This window comes from Protopterus annectens, chromosome 2.part1 (genome assembly GCF_019279795.1).
Source record: "Protopterus annectens isolate FY-2018-M chromosome 2.part1, PAN1.0, whole genome shotgun sequence".
NCBI classification, from domain to species: domain Eukaryota; kingdom Metazoa; phylum Chordata; order Ceratodontiformes; family Protopteridae; genus Protopterus; species Protopterus annectens.
The window spans coordinates 716,574,674-716,589,059 of NC_056729.1; the positions used below are offsets into that span (position 1 = coordinate 716,574,674).

Consider the following 14,386-nt stretch of genomic DNA (forward strand, 5'->3'; position numbering starts at 1 on the left):
TCACCTCACAGTTAGATATTGCCAGTTTGAGTCTCAGTTAGACTGTCTTCTGTGCAACAATATGCATGAATGGGTATTCCTTCATTGAAGGTTGTGTGTTAGGCCCGGCAAGCCAGCACATAAAAATCTACTGCCAATCATTAGTGGACTGGAGTTCCGCTGTGGCGACCCCTAACCGGGAAAAGCCAAAAGACACAAACAAAGATTAACTTAAGCATCCCTCTGAAAGAAGGCACATGGGCTTCTATTTTCTGAGGGCATGACTTTTACAGTAAAATGTGTGAAGGAGCAATAGATAAAGCAGGTTTATTAAAAACATTTCCACCTTCACTTGTAGTTTAACTATATTACAAGGTATCTTTTCTTCCTATGCATTTAAATAATTGAAGGAAATGACTGGAGTGGCTTTCTTGGGGAGTGACCTACATGTGGGTGTAGTTTATAGGGGTGTTTCATGAGTATGGTATGGGTGGGGCTTAAGGGGGTGCCGGAGTACTACTTCGCCTAGGGTGCCATTTCAGCTAAGGCTGGCCCTGCATGGGGAAGAGTAAAAAGTAAGACAAAGTATGAAAAAGCAAGAAATAAGTTATCTGTCTGTATTGTGTAAGGCCACGATGAGGGGAAAACAGAAGAGGACTTTGGGGAAAGGCAGGGGAAACTATTGGACAGTGGATGACCCATGGAGTGTGGACTGTGGATAGACATCTAAGGTTATTATAGTCAGTATAGTGGCTATAATAAGTGTGTTTAGACTGAAGCAGTCTGTAGATGAAAGGCCACATCTGCTTGATCAGGTAAATGTCACTGACCTCCTGTAACACAGCCACATCCCAATGTATTTGGCTCCACTCATTCAGTTGCTTCCTCCAGCCCCAACCTCTATATCTCTCAACTGTTGCTAATTTTCAGGGACATCCCTGATTTTGACCCCCATTTGTCGCTTTTAATCCCTCCTAAGGCTAAAACTGATGACTTTTGGATAAATGTTTGTGAATTACATTCAACAAATGACAGTCAGAGTTATAGACTTCTTTCTCTGCAGAAAATATATACCAACTCACATTCTCATATTCTACCGTTTCTAGTTAATAGCACTAACATTGTAATCGTGTCCCTGACTGTCACTGATTATTTATGGATTTGTCTCTGGTTTTATGCACCTTAGAACCTCTACTAAAAGTATCAGGAAAGAATCTAGACATTCTGCGAAATGTCAGTCAGTAATGCCGGAAATTAGCGTTTCCTACTTAATATTCTTCAGAATAACATGGTGATGCGAACACCGTTGTTTTATTAAATTGAGTTATAGTAATACAATAATTGTCCCCGATTTGAGCTGCTGTTTTCTTCCAGATTCTCGAAAAAGGCGTTGAAAGCCATGCTCATGAGCTATATAAAAACTTTAAACATTTGTATGGTTTACTTTCTGTGCACCTGCACTACTAGAACATTTGGTAACTGCCAGTCAAACATGTCATATTTACCAACAGACAGCATTACCTGAGTGACGTATTACAAAATGATGTCACTGAAAGGGGGCAGTATTAGTGCATTGAGACAGGAGTGAGCCGAGCTACCCTTTCGCTATAGAAAAGCTAGTTTTCTGAGACTTCTGTTGGCAACGCAGGAAACAGCAACATCTGTTGCAACGCGTGTCTGGGACAGAGACCATGACTATTTATTGTGAGTGCTTCCTTGTTATTACTGAGTGTTTACGTGTACTAAATGCGATGGTGCTTAGAAATTTTCAGTGATGATCTGTTTACTTAATCATCTTTATTCGGCCTCACTTTCACAATTTACCAGCTCGCTGTCTCAAGGTCTAACACTATTTGTCTTTTAGTGCTATATTTTTCCTGATGGCAGTTTTGTATGTATTTTTTTCCGGATAAGGTAGTATTTGTTTGTTAGTGGATTTATACGGCTGTTTTATCTGTAAGCCACTACCCGGCTAGATGATAAACATAATAGTTTGTACATTTGTGCTGATGTTTGGCGTCTTATTAGAAGGCACTCTTCTAGGGGTTCCCGAACTTCCCTTTAGGTACTCTCCCCAGAAATGTAAGTGCAGCGAAAGGAAACATATCTGCCAAGTGCAAAATTACAATATTTCTGAGAATTCATTTTTCTCTGAGACACAACAATCTTGCAGTTTGCAAATATGATGGGGGCTGCATCTCCCTCTCCTAGCTCTTTGGCAAAAAAAGCGTATGCAATTTACAAGCATTATGTTTCAGATGTGTTTTTGTAAGAGAGCAAATTCGGCTGTCAGACAGAAAGAGGAAGATGCACCTATAACAGCAAAAGACAAGTTTCCAGTTCCAAGGTGAACATATAAAGATATTAGGGCATGGTTACTGGAAGCTATAACACATTTTTAAAAGGCAAATTGAAGCGTTATGTATTCTACAAAGTATTCTCCATGCATGTTTGTAAAACAGAAAACATAAGTTGTACGCTCTGACCGATTATTTAAGTGCAGTATAACACAATTGGCAGGTGGTCTGTAAAATGAGATACACGTTATACAGACGAAATTAAGCCAATGTACCTTCGGGTTATCAGATTTGTAGAACATTATTATGTAAAAAACAAAAACAAAAAACTAAAACAGCAACAAGATCATCATATCAAAAAAGAGCGCGTGGTGCTGTCATACAATTTTGCAGCACATCTGATCAAAATTTACCCGGTTCTTGCACTTTTAAGATAACACTAGATGGCAACATATGCGAGTTTTTTTAGGACAGAAAGAAACTGAAGAACAGTTACATTATTGTAGACTGCCTTCACAGCAAACGATGCTTCGGAATAGTAAGACATTTGAGCCTCAGGAGGAGTGGAATGTTTGTTTTACTGAAGTACTGTAGTGCATGGCAAGCATCATGCTGTAAGATGTGTTTGGATAAAATTGATTTGGCTCCTGAGAAGAATGTTATGAAACACAGATGTAAGAAGAAAAGACAATGCAAGCTGTTGAGGGACAGCTTTCCCTTCCACTGAGACCAATGCATGATGATTAGTGTTTGGATATGTGTAAGACCTGTAAATGGAGGTGTGGAAATCGTAAAGCATGAATAATTTTGTATGCAGTGTTAGCTGTATGTAGACACTAATTTCACATGTGGCTGTAGTTCCTAAAGCCTGAGTTTTTACCATCTGCAATTCTGCATTAATTTCTTAATGTCATCATATCTGTAGCATGGAAGTAGGGAGTGAAGTAACCGGTTGTTGCATACATTCACATTTTGTTATGCACTGAAATACATCGTTCAGTCACAGTTGGCGTAACACAACCTTCACAGCAACAGTATGGTAGTTTTTTTCTTAGTCTTAATTTTTAAATAGTTCAATAGCACTTTATAAAGTAATCTGCCATCTCTATAGAAAATTCCAATCTGTGTAACAAACATATTGGGTAGCTCACTTAGAGGACTAAAGCTATGGCTTATTAATGAGCTGTTTTGTGTGCCAAGGATGCAAGGTTTAAAACTCCCCTTCATTTATCTATTGTATGACCTTGAGAAAGTCACTTTAACCAGGCAGTACTCTGGGGGAATTGGAAGTTTGGGCTAGGCTCCTTAATAGCTTCCTGGACAACATGCCTAGTAACTATAAACCTAAGAACTATAAGGAGCTTATAAGAAATTATTTGAATATTATACAAGGAAAATTTGAAGAGATTTATATAGATGCAGATGCAGAGCAGGTAATGCTGACAAAGACACAGTACAATGCTGACTGGGAGCAGCATTTGATACAGGCACTGTCTGCAAACCAATTACACTTTTCAAAAAACATTTTCATAAGTGACCACAGCTCTGTCTAGAAATACAAAATTCCACAGACCCCATTTTCATCTCCTGATAGTAAGGAATACATCACTGAAATGCCCAAAGGATTGTGTAGCTTCGATGATAAGTAAACTGTGTAACAAGGTAAATGAGCTGCACATCAGCTTTTCACTTATGAATGCAGTGTGGAATCTAGTTTATGTTAACCAGGGTAGACCACTGATCTACATATTTTTTTTATACTCAGTTAAGAGCACCGTTTGGCTAAGTCACTAGCTTAGTCACTCAGTAGACAAACTGGGACTAAAAGAATCAGACCGTAGACTTTAGGATGAACTTTTTTTAACAGCTTATACCTTTAATCTCTTGTACTAACTGTCAGCTTGCATGACATGCTGCTTAACTTGTAGGTTAGCTTGCATATAGCTTATGTACACAAATAGTATTCATGTGGAAACGTGCAGTTGTTGAATTAGTTCTTTGTGCTCTGTAACTTACTGTTAAGTAGAATAATTTTGTCGTATCATATCATATAATTTCTTACGTCCAACACCCTTCCTTTTCTATGCAGCATGCAACTTGTAGAGCAGATGCTTGTTTATCTATAGCCTCATGCAATACTTAGACATGACACTAGAGGCAGAATTCCCAGTAAACAAAATAATCATTACTTGTGATAAATGGAGGCATTTTATTTTATTTAACATTTGTTTATCGTTGTACCCTGTGTAAGACAAGTGTTAGGGACTCACCATCTTAAACCTAAAGAAAACCAAAGGTATTGCTTTGTAAATATGTTTAGATTTTTAGTTTGCCACATGAAAAGTAAGAAACATAAAAGGCAAACGTCTTTGTACAAGTTTTTTTTGAGGAAACTGGTCTGAAGCCTGTGGTTTAACTGTTATTTCAGAACAGATTCAGAGGTTGCTGGAATAATTCCTCATGCTGTTAGTAGATATGCATAGGAAAAGGGTCAATTAGCAATCTGTTGGTGCCGTGTTGCATGAGACAATGGAAGAGGGATCTTTCTTGCAGATGCAGAAGTTTTTAGAGAGAGAAAGATACAGACAAAGATTGAGAGAGACAGAGAATCAGCAACCATAACAACTGTTCATCTGTAGCCTAGTACTCTGGGTTTATAATGCTCTGTTTCTGACACCAGTCAATAATTAGGATATGAATTTTATTTGGAAGCAATAGAGTGTAGTCAGGATTTAATGAAATTCAAACTCAGAGACAAAGGTATGTGTCACATTCAGCCTTCGCTTGCATACCACATAATCCTAAACATGTCAACACATTTCCTTGTTCTTCTAGGTCAGTCCATGGAAAGAAGGCACTTATTTTAGAGGACTTCCCTGTTTATCTAACTACAAATAAACTCACTGTGTAAAATCAACCCCTGCAATGCCATCAAACACATAATCTCTCTGACAATCTGTAAAATTCAAAATGTTGCATACTTAAACTAGGAACACACAAAAGGTTGGATAACACAAGCAATTTCACCTTTGTGTGTGTGAGAGTGTATGTGTTTGTGGAGAGGTCCCCTGCACTCTCCTGATGTGGATGCTAGTCTCACTATCATCAGTCTCTATTTGTACCAACTTAAAGGTCATAGTAACTCAGAAAATGGGAAAAAGGTTGAAAAAAAGGTAAAATGCACCATCTCCTACTTTTCTGAGTGTAAAACCTCACTCAGTTTGCAGCCAAGGAAGGGTCAATGTTTCCTTATATCAGTACACAGTAATGAAGATTTTTTTCTACTGTGACATTTTGAATGTTCAGCATAGCTCAATATACAGTGGGTTTCATAAATCCAGTGCAATGTCTTTATGCGCAGTTGCAGATGTATAACTGAGTTATATATACTCAGTTTTTGCTCATAGGTTCATAGGTAGGTACTAGGCTATTGGCACTAGGGCCTATATAAGCCTAGCCAAAAGGTACCCTGGCTTTTGCCACCCAAGAAAATTATTTTCCTGTCCCACTGTCGAGCATAGCCACAGAAGTGATCCCCGGGCTGAATTTCCTATCTCCCATCCGATCATCAAGATTTTTCTTGAAGAGTGCTAATGAGGAGCTTTGTTTGATATAGATAGGTAGTTTGTTCCAGAGTATGGGAACTCTCTGGGACAGGAATCTATCCTTCCAGCATGTTCCGTTTATTATGGTGACAAGGATGAGGTCCCTAGAGTGTGTAGCTCAGAGGAATTGGGATTTCTTTAAGTGGAGCATGTCCAAAAGCTCTGTGTTTGACATAGCTTTGTGTGTTAGGCAGAGATCGCCTCTGAGTAGGCGATATGCGACAGAGTAAAGCTGCAGTTTTTTGAGATGGTCTGCGTAGGGCATCTGTTTTAGGCCAGTAATCCTCTTTGTGAGGTATGTCTGCGGCCTTTCCAGTTGTTGTAGATGTCTTGTGAGGTACATACCAAAAGGAGGGTTGTACTCTATAATGGGTCTGTTTAGGTTATTCTACCTTTTCTGAATTTGCATGACCATGACACAGCATTCTTATACATAACGCAATCCTTTGTCCTGCTCCACTTATAATCTGTGTTAATGCTGAGCTGTGAGTAACCAATAATTTTCAACTGACTAATATAGCTTTAAGATAGGTCATATAATGGATACACACACACAGAATATGTAGCAGCCTGGAAAGCTGGATTGAGTTTACACAAAATATCTTGTGTTGCAAGATTAATGAATGAGTTCCATACTGACTGATAAAGCATTGAGTCAGAAAACACTTTTTGCTACTCTTAATCATAAAATACATGATATTTCATGTATTACTTAAATTACATTTGTAAATTTTTTTGACTTATTTGTTTTAATGTGTTTTTGTTTGTATGTCATTTATTTGCGTATGTGTACTGAATAGGACTTTACATGGTTTCCACAGGTTTTATGAATGAGCTGTCTTGTAAATGTTTTTCTTCAACTGTTGTGCTTCTTGGCAAGTGAAACTGCATGAGGATCCAACATGATGAACTCATCAATTGCTATTCTACATTGTAAATATAATTCATAGGTAAATATTAGGCTATCAGTCTGTAGACTAGTAGAAGCCTAGCGAATAACCTGAAGTTAGAATCAAACCCTCCATCTTGTATCTCTGAGGTTAAGACCTTAACCATTATGACAGTCCCACCTATCCCATTCTTTATTGTGTGCCAGCAGTGATTCCTTTATTTTGGAAGGCTTCTCCCCTCTTCATATAGGTTCATAGGATATTACAAGGTTAACAGCTCAAGAGCCATTGCAAACCTAGCCAGTTTTACCCAATTTTCTATCCCTAGAGGAAAGATAACAAGGGTCAGCAAGTGGGGTTTTGACAATTTTTACAGACTGCCTCTGTCCATAAGGGATGTGGGCACCACCCAAGGAATGAATTTGCGATCTCCCATCAATCAGTCCAGATTGCACTTAAAGATGATCAGGGAAGGGGTCTGCTTCACATGAATAGGAAGCCTGCTACAGGGGAGGCGCAATCTCTGGGACACATTTCTGTTTCTCCAGCATGATCTGTTCATGTCAGAGATCAGGTTTAGATCCTTGGAGTTGGTCAACATTGTGCACTTAGTTTTGTGAATATGCAACATTTTCATCAGGGCTGGGTCAGAGGCTGCCTTGTAGGTCAGGCATAGATTACCCTTCAGTAATTGGTAGGAAACTGAACACACTGACAGGGCTTTTAATCAGTCTGCATATGATATGTTTGTTATACCCTGTATTTTTTGGTGAGACACCTCTGAGGATGCTCCAAATGTTGCAGATGCCTGGTGAGGTACATGCCAAAGGGTGCGTTATACTTGATTATTGGTCTGATGAGGGCCAAGTACAGTGGTACTATGACATTCTTAGATCTGGATGCCATGCCCTTACTCATAAGCTGAGCCACATAGAAGGACTTCCTCCAACTTGCAGCCATCAGCAAACTTGGTCAGCCAATTCCATCTACATTTGCCTTGACAGCTGAGAAGTATATCCCAAACAGGAGGGAGCCCAGCACTGAGCCCTGTGGTACTCTAATGGTGACTGACCTCTTGCTGGATGAGGATTGCACCACTCTAATAACATGTGTCCTATCCATGAGCCATTTGGCTATCCATCTGGTGGCGTAGAGGTTTATGCCCAATTTTGTGAGTTTATGTATAATACCTGAGTGAGGTATTGTGTCTGATGCATTGACCAGGTCAAGGTAGGCAGTTTGCACTGACTTACCCTCATCCATGGCTTTGGTGACCTTCTCAAAGAAGTCCATCAGATTGAACAGATTGATATATACCATGTGGCTGGTATATATCAGTTCACAGAGGTCAAATGGCTGCTTTCAAATCAAAGGGGTTAGGGGAGCATACCCACCCTTTGTAAAACATGCTTACAGTTAATTTTTTCATTGGCTTGAGTTCCTAATTAGTTGTGTTCAGTGAGTTAGCTCCTTACATAGTTTTATCTTGAAAATTCATAGTTGAACCATTTTATGGTTCTTTTATGAAATGCCAACTTCCTGAACATCGACACCTCAGAAGAACAAAAAAAAAATTCTGAACATCAAAAGGGCAAAAAACTCCCTTTTTCATTTTTTTTTTTTTTTTTTGCAGGGGGGGCAAGCCCCCTGTACCCACTGATGTGTGGAGCAAGCCCCCCCAGCTCCCATCCCCAAACTTACATATATACCAACTCCAGGTTCACACAAACTTGAAAAAGGGGGAACTCTCCCTAAAAGGTGAATCATTGCCATCAAACTCCTGGAAATCACACTAGCAATAATTTTGTTTTGAGAAAAGTGTTCAGACTCATGCCGTTTGACTTTTTTAAGTGACCTAGTGATGTCCAGGGAATTTCTCCTTGGGATTGTGTACCAAAGCTGCATTTTATATGTAAATAAGTAAATACATCACTTTAGAATTAAATTTATTAGCAATGGTTTTTTTTTGTGGATTTTAGTGTTGGGTGGCTTATGTTATGTTACTTTTATTGTTTAGTTATACCTTCAGGGAATTGATTATGAAGTAATTTAGCCATAATTTCTGGATTCAACTAGCAGCCCTTGGAGAAAACAGAAGAGCAAACAGTAACATGGAGTTTTATCTGCTGTGAGATCAATGGTGTTCACAATCTGACATGCTTTCTCAGCTGTGTGTGTCTAATATGAAATCAAATTATTAAAAAAAAAGAAGCAAGCAAAAAAAAACATTTGTACTGGAAGCCTGTACAACTCACAAACCTCTGTCTCTGAAAAGTCATCAGTCTTAACAGTGTTCATTTCTTTACACTGAATGGATTACTTTGTTTCTGTCTGCTACTTTTCATGTCTGAAATTGGATATCAGCAGTCCCATACTGCCCATATTAGAGGATGAAAATCTAACATGGAGTTACCTTTCGGAGTGATTGCCATGACTTCAAAGCCATTGTTTAATAACTCACCTTTACTTTAATCACCATACATTTTTCTTTGTCAGTAAAGACACAAAAGTATGAAATTTAAACTGATAGCAAACTGCATACTATGGATATTTGCCACTTGCAAGTAAAAAAAAAACATAGACAGGTAGGTGATGGGAGTAAATGTGACTTGCAAAATAGAATTCTTTCTGTTAAAATAAAATTGGCACGGTATTTATGAGCTTTAGACATGAAGGTTGAAATATACCAGTCTGTTTTAAGCCTTGGAAGTGAAGCATTTTATCATTATGGGCTGAGTTAAAAATGATAATTTTAAATTTGCATATGCTTCACAATACCTCCATAAGATAGGATCACCTGTAAGGCATGAGTATTATGCATGGACCTGAACCTTATTTGTGACTCTACCAGAACTTGCTGGAGAGACAGATTCATATCTCAAAGGTTACCTATCTGTGGAATAAACTTCCCTTTTCTGTAAAACAAATCCTATCCTCCACTCTCTTCAAAAAGAATATGGATAAATGGATGGAGAACTGTAAATTCATTCCTGGGGTATTGCCTGCATCTCTTATGGACAGAGGCAGTCTGTAAAATGACTCATGGCTGTAACACCCAAAGACCCTCTATCCTGATACTACCCCATCCCATATCTGGGGAATTAAGATATAATATTGTCCTGTCCTGGGTATTATTGGCTAGTCTTGTAAGAGCTCTTGTGCCATTAGCATAGTAATCACGTTGAACCTATAAGATGTCCAGCAATGATTGTTCTATCCACAAAGTGCCACATGGATAATAAAGCAGTAGCTTCTTAAGTCCCAAGGATTGTCTAAAATGGATGTAATTTTCAGTGCAAAACACACATTATTAGTTTGTAAATATTTGTGATCTGATTTCTAAGAGTAAATTATAAATTTACATCCTTGTCTACTCCAGATAGTCTAAACCTACAAAAGTCTAAACCTACAGGTCTAAGCCTATAGAGTTACTTAAGTGATACTTTTGTCTTTGTTGAATTTGATATATTTTTCTGTTTTTTATTGCTATGTGTGTGTCACACAGACTGTGATACTGATATTTGCATTGTATAATCTGTGTCTACTTCTCTCTTGTAGTAATGGTTTTTGACTCCTTGTTTTCTATGTGTATGTAGACTGTGTCCAGTGATGCTAACCAGGCAAACCCTCCTTCTTCCACTGTGGGTAGAAGTCTGTAGATCTCACCAATCTAATCTTTCTTGATCCCCAAAGCATGAATTCTAATACATTGGAACTAGTAGCCATTGTTCTATCACCTACCACCTTCTGTTACCTAGCAAAGCACAATCCATCTGGCTCCCCAGACTTTGTATCCTCAAACTCCTATCAGCACTAGGACTAGCTGCTGACTGAACTGAATGAATGGCCAGGAGAGCCTGTGTGCACTCATTTACATTCATTTATGGTTTGGGTATGTAGGTAACATCCTGACTGTCTTATCCCAATATATTTACATAGCTCATGGTAAGGGTAATAAAAGCTTTTGTGCATTGGTGAATGAGAAGTGTGTGTGTGTATGTGTGTGTGTGTGTGTGTGTGTGTGTGTGTGTGTGTGTGTGTGTGTGCGTGTGCGTGCGCATGCATATGCATGTGCATGTGTGTATGTATGTGCGTGTGTGTGCACCAGAGACGGATCATGGTCAAATGTGTGTGCACCAGAGACGAATCATGGTCAAATGGGGCTCTAGGCAAGGCAACGGATCAGGGCCCCACCACCACATGTGTCCCCACCCAGCAGCCATTCCAGTGTCTTATTACTTGCCTCTCTCTCCCTTTCTTCTTAGTTACCATAAAACATCAGTCAAACCTGTCAGTTTGCATACTATTTCATTGTGATAATGTATTGTTTTGTTTAGCAAATGGCTATCAATGTGTGTGCCATAATATTCAAAATAAATGTTTTAAATTAAATTTAAATATCTGTAATCATTATAGAAGTAGAGAAGAAAATAGCATTCACCAAACTCACATTCATTGAAACCTAAAATGCACCTGTCCAGTGGTGGATTAAGTGTACCTTTCAGCTGTTTTCAAACCATGGACACCCCACACACACATTTTTAGGACTATGTATAAATGCATGTATTCTTTGATTCGCCTTCCTGATTGTATTACATGATAGTAATTGTTTAATACAGCACCACCTGTTAGAGTGTATTTTAGTTTTGTAGTTTTGAAAAATTTTCCAGTAAGCAATGAAACAGAATGTATGAACCAATAATGATAAAGCTACCCATTTTTGAACATTTCAGCTATAAAAGGCCACTCAGACCGCTGTCATTATAATCTACCAATATCAGTCAATATGCACAATCCCTGCAGAATTAAAAGTCATCTGAATAATTCCACATTAAATAGAACTGTAACTAATGAAGAGGTTGCTGCTGGCAAATAACTTTGCATTTCAGTGCTTCATCTGCAAATTCAGTGTGCTGCCCTTGAAGAATAAATTGTCTATGTGGCATTTAAAAAAATGGTGTCCTGGAGCTATGCAATAGGAAAGAGCTGGAAAACCAACAACAGGTTCAGAGTTACTAATCATGTTATCCAACCCCCCCCCCCCCATGCTGCACAGTAGTGTCAGTAATCAATCTGCTTTGTGTGGGAAGAGAACCCACAACATTCTAAAGCAAAGGCAAGTATGCTACCTGTTGCATCACTGGCACAGCCTTCATTCATTCATTTTACATCTGAAGAAGTCTGGTGGACGAAAACGCTTTGTATTGTGTGGTGTTTATGCGATTAAACCTGCTGCTGCTTACACCTACAGGCTTGTGTTTTATTATTACCTCCTGCCTCTTTGGGTGCCTGTTGTGATTTTACTGTTTTTTGGTTCTGTGGCAACCTTTCCTTGGAGTTTTTGGATCATTTGTTACATGGAGGTGTCTGAGGCGGAGGCTAGCTTCCAGGATGGGGAAGTAGTTCAAGGTACTGACCTGGATTCTTGCCTGTCTCGTGTGGAGGGGAAGCTTACCCAATTGATTTTGCTTATGACTGGTAACTCTCAGCGAGGTAAAGACAATTCTTTTGATATCAACCCTATGAGGTCTACCCACAGGAAGGATTGCATTTCCACTCCTGCATGCAATCAGGAAGCTGATGTGGATCGCAGACAGAGTGATGTGCCTGTAGAGGAAGTGACAGCAACTTCTTCCGGTTTGCCGTTGAGGGGCACTAGAAGTGAGGCTGCATTACAGAAGGGAGCTGCAACTAAATTTTGTTACAACCATTTGGCATTGAATTCCCAGGACCAAGGTCCGAATGGACAGTCCTGCCTTTTAGGGGAACGTGGTGCTCAGGGACATGCTCCTGTGGGAATGACTGATAGTATGGCTAATGGCGACAATGGAGTGCACGAGTGGATGGATACTTCATCTTCGGCTTCATGGCTTGTTAGTTACAAGTCTTTTTCCAGTCACCAAGGTACTGATAATAACTTTATATTTAATGACTGGAATGCTGAGAAAGACAGTGAAGTGTCTTATAGAGCCAATATTAAAAAACTCACTGATTTAATTTACAAACATAAAACGCTGGGTATTGACAATTGTTACTTGCATGACTGTATCAAAAGGGGTATAGTACCCAAAGGATTGCGTTTTTATAAGTTTCCGAACAATGTAGTGGAAGGCTCCCCCTTTCACGAAGAATTGTTGAGTATTTTTGACCGTAGTGGTTTTGAAGTCATGAAAGCCCTGATTAAAGAAAATGAAAGGATTATGGGGCAAGTATATCAGGAGATAGAATACATTAATGAAGTAGTGACCAATAATCTTATGTTTTCTGTTGAAAATGAGAAGAGAAAATATTTTATTATTAGGCAACAGGTGGAAGAAAAATGTCATGTTATTTTTAAAAGGAAGTGTGGCAAAATAGATAGGGATTTGAGGGATTACAGACAGAAAAAAGCATACCCTTACCCCAAGAATGACAAATTTGGTCGAAAAAATAATAACAATTTTTTTGATAAATCTGGACCACAACACAGTACTTATTCCTCTTCTTTTCCGCCAGGGGGACACAATGGCTGGGACTCTATGGACCATAGAGTGATTTACAGTGATTCAGGGATGGGGGGAACATCAGGATTCAAACAATACTGAATTCCCTGAACTTAGGAGATCAGATAGGCTAAGGCACAAATCCCCTGTGCGGTATTCTTACAGGGGTCCCCCAAATGGCACGAGATAAATAAGAGTGGTAGCCAGGAAGGGGGACTAGCCAACATGTTGGACCAATGGAGTACAGGGAATATTACTGTGGATGGACCATGTCACACCCTACATGACTTTAAAATTTACAATTACAGCAGTGAGGAGATTGACAGGAAACATTTTATTTTATTTTCAAAAGGTTTTAAATTTATCCCCTCTACAGGGGGTAATTTAGTGGACAGCTTAATAGACTTGAGGATTTTTCTACGGAAAAAGAATTTAGACATTATGTTTCAGGGGCAACAGGATGGTGGTACTAATAGTGGTATTAGAAGACCTAGTACCTATAATCCCCCTATATACCCTCAGCTAAAAAATTTTGAAAGGGAGGTCGAAGAAGAAATCAGGAACATTTACAAGGGTGGATGGCATGGTAAATTTAACATGACTAGAGAAGAAAAGTTACTTCTCAAATCCATTCAAGAAAACAGATACATGAGGGTGATGCAACCCGATAAAGGTGGAGGGGTGGTCTTCATGGACAGTATTTTGTATTCCAGTAAGATGATGGATATGCTTAATGATACCAACAGGTATGTTAGGGTATCCAAGAATGAGATTAACTTAGCATACCGTAAGACTGATTTGGTTTTACAGGACATGCTGAATGTTTTATAAACCAGGACACTTTTAAGTATCTCAGTGTGGACAGATCCCGTATCCCTTCTATTTTCGGGATACCCAAGGTACATAAAAGTGTGGAGGATCCAACCCTGAGACCCATTGTGGCAGCCAATGGCTCTAAAACCCATCCTTTGGACACATTTTTGGATATAAAATTAAACGATATTTGGGTTAGGGCCAATGGTATACTTAAGGACTCCTGGGAATTTTTGAGAAGCATTAATAGCAACATGTATTCTGATTCCTTAATATTTATAACTGTTGATATTCAGGATTTATTTAATGTGATTCCACAT

General features: G+C 38.9%; 1 protein-coding gene across 2 annotated transcripts in view; it reads left to right on the plus strand.

Annotated features, from left to right (window-relative positions):
- The first annotated feature begins 1,564 nt into the window (after window positions 1–1,564).
- Window positions 1,565–14,386, plus strand: part of GUCY1A1 (guanylate cyclase 1 soluble subunit alpha 1) — a 1,258,709-nt gene continuing 1,245,887 nt past the window's right edge. The window contains exon 1 of one of the 2 annotated variants that reach the window (XM_044062440.1): window positions 1,565–1,683. The gene's annotated coding sequence lies outside the window, so the exon portion shown is untranslated. The remainder of the gene's footprint in view (window positions 1,684–14,386) is intronic. The other variant, XM_044062438.1, reaches the window with a different exon arrangement.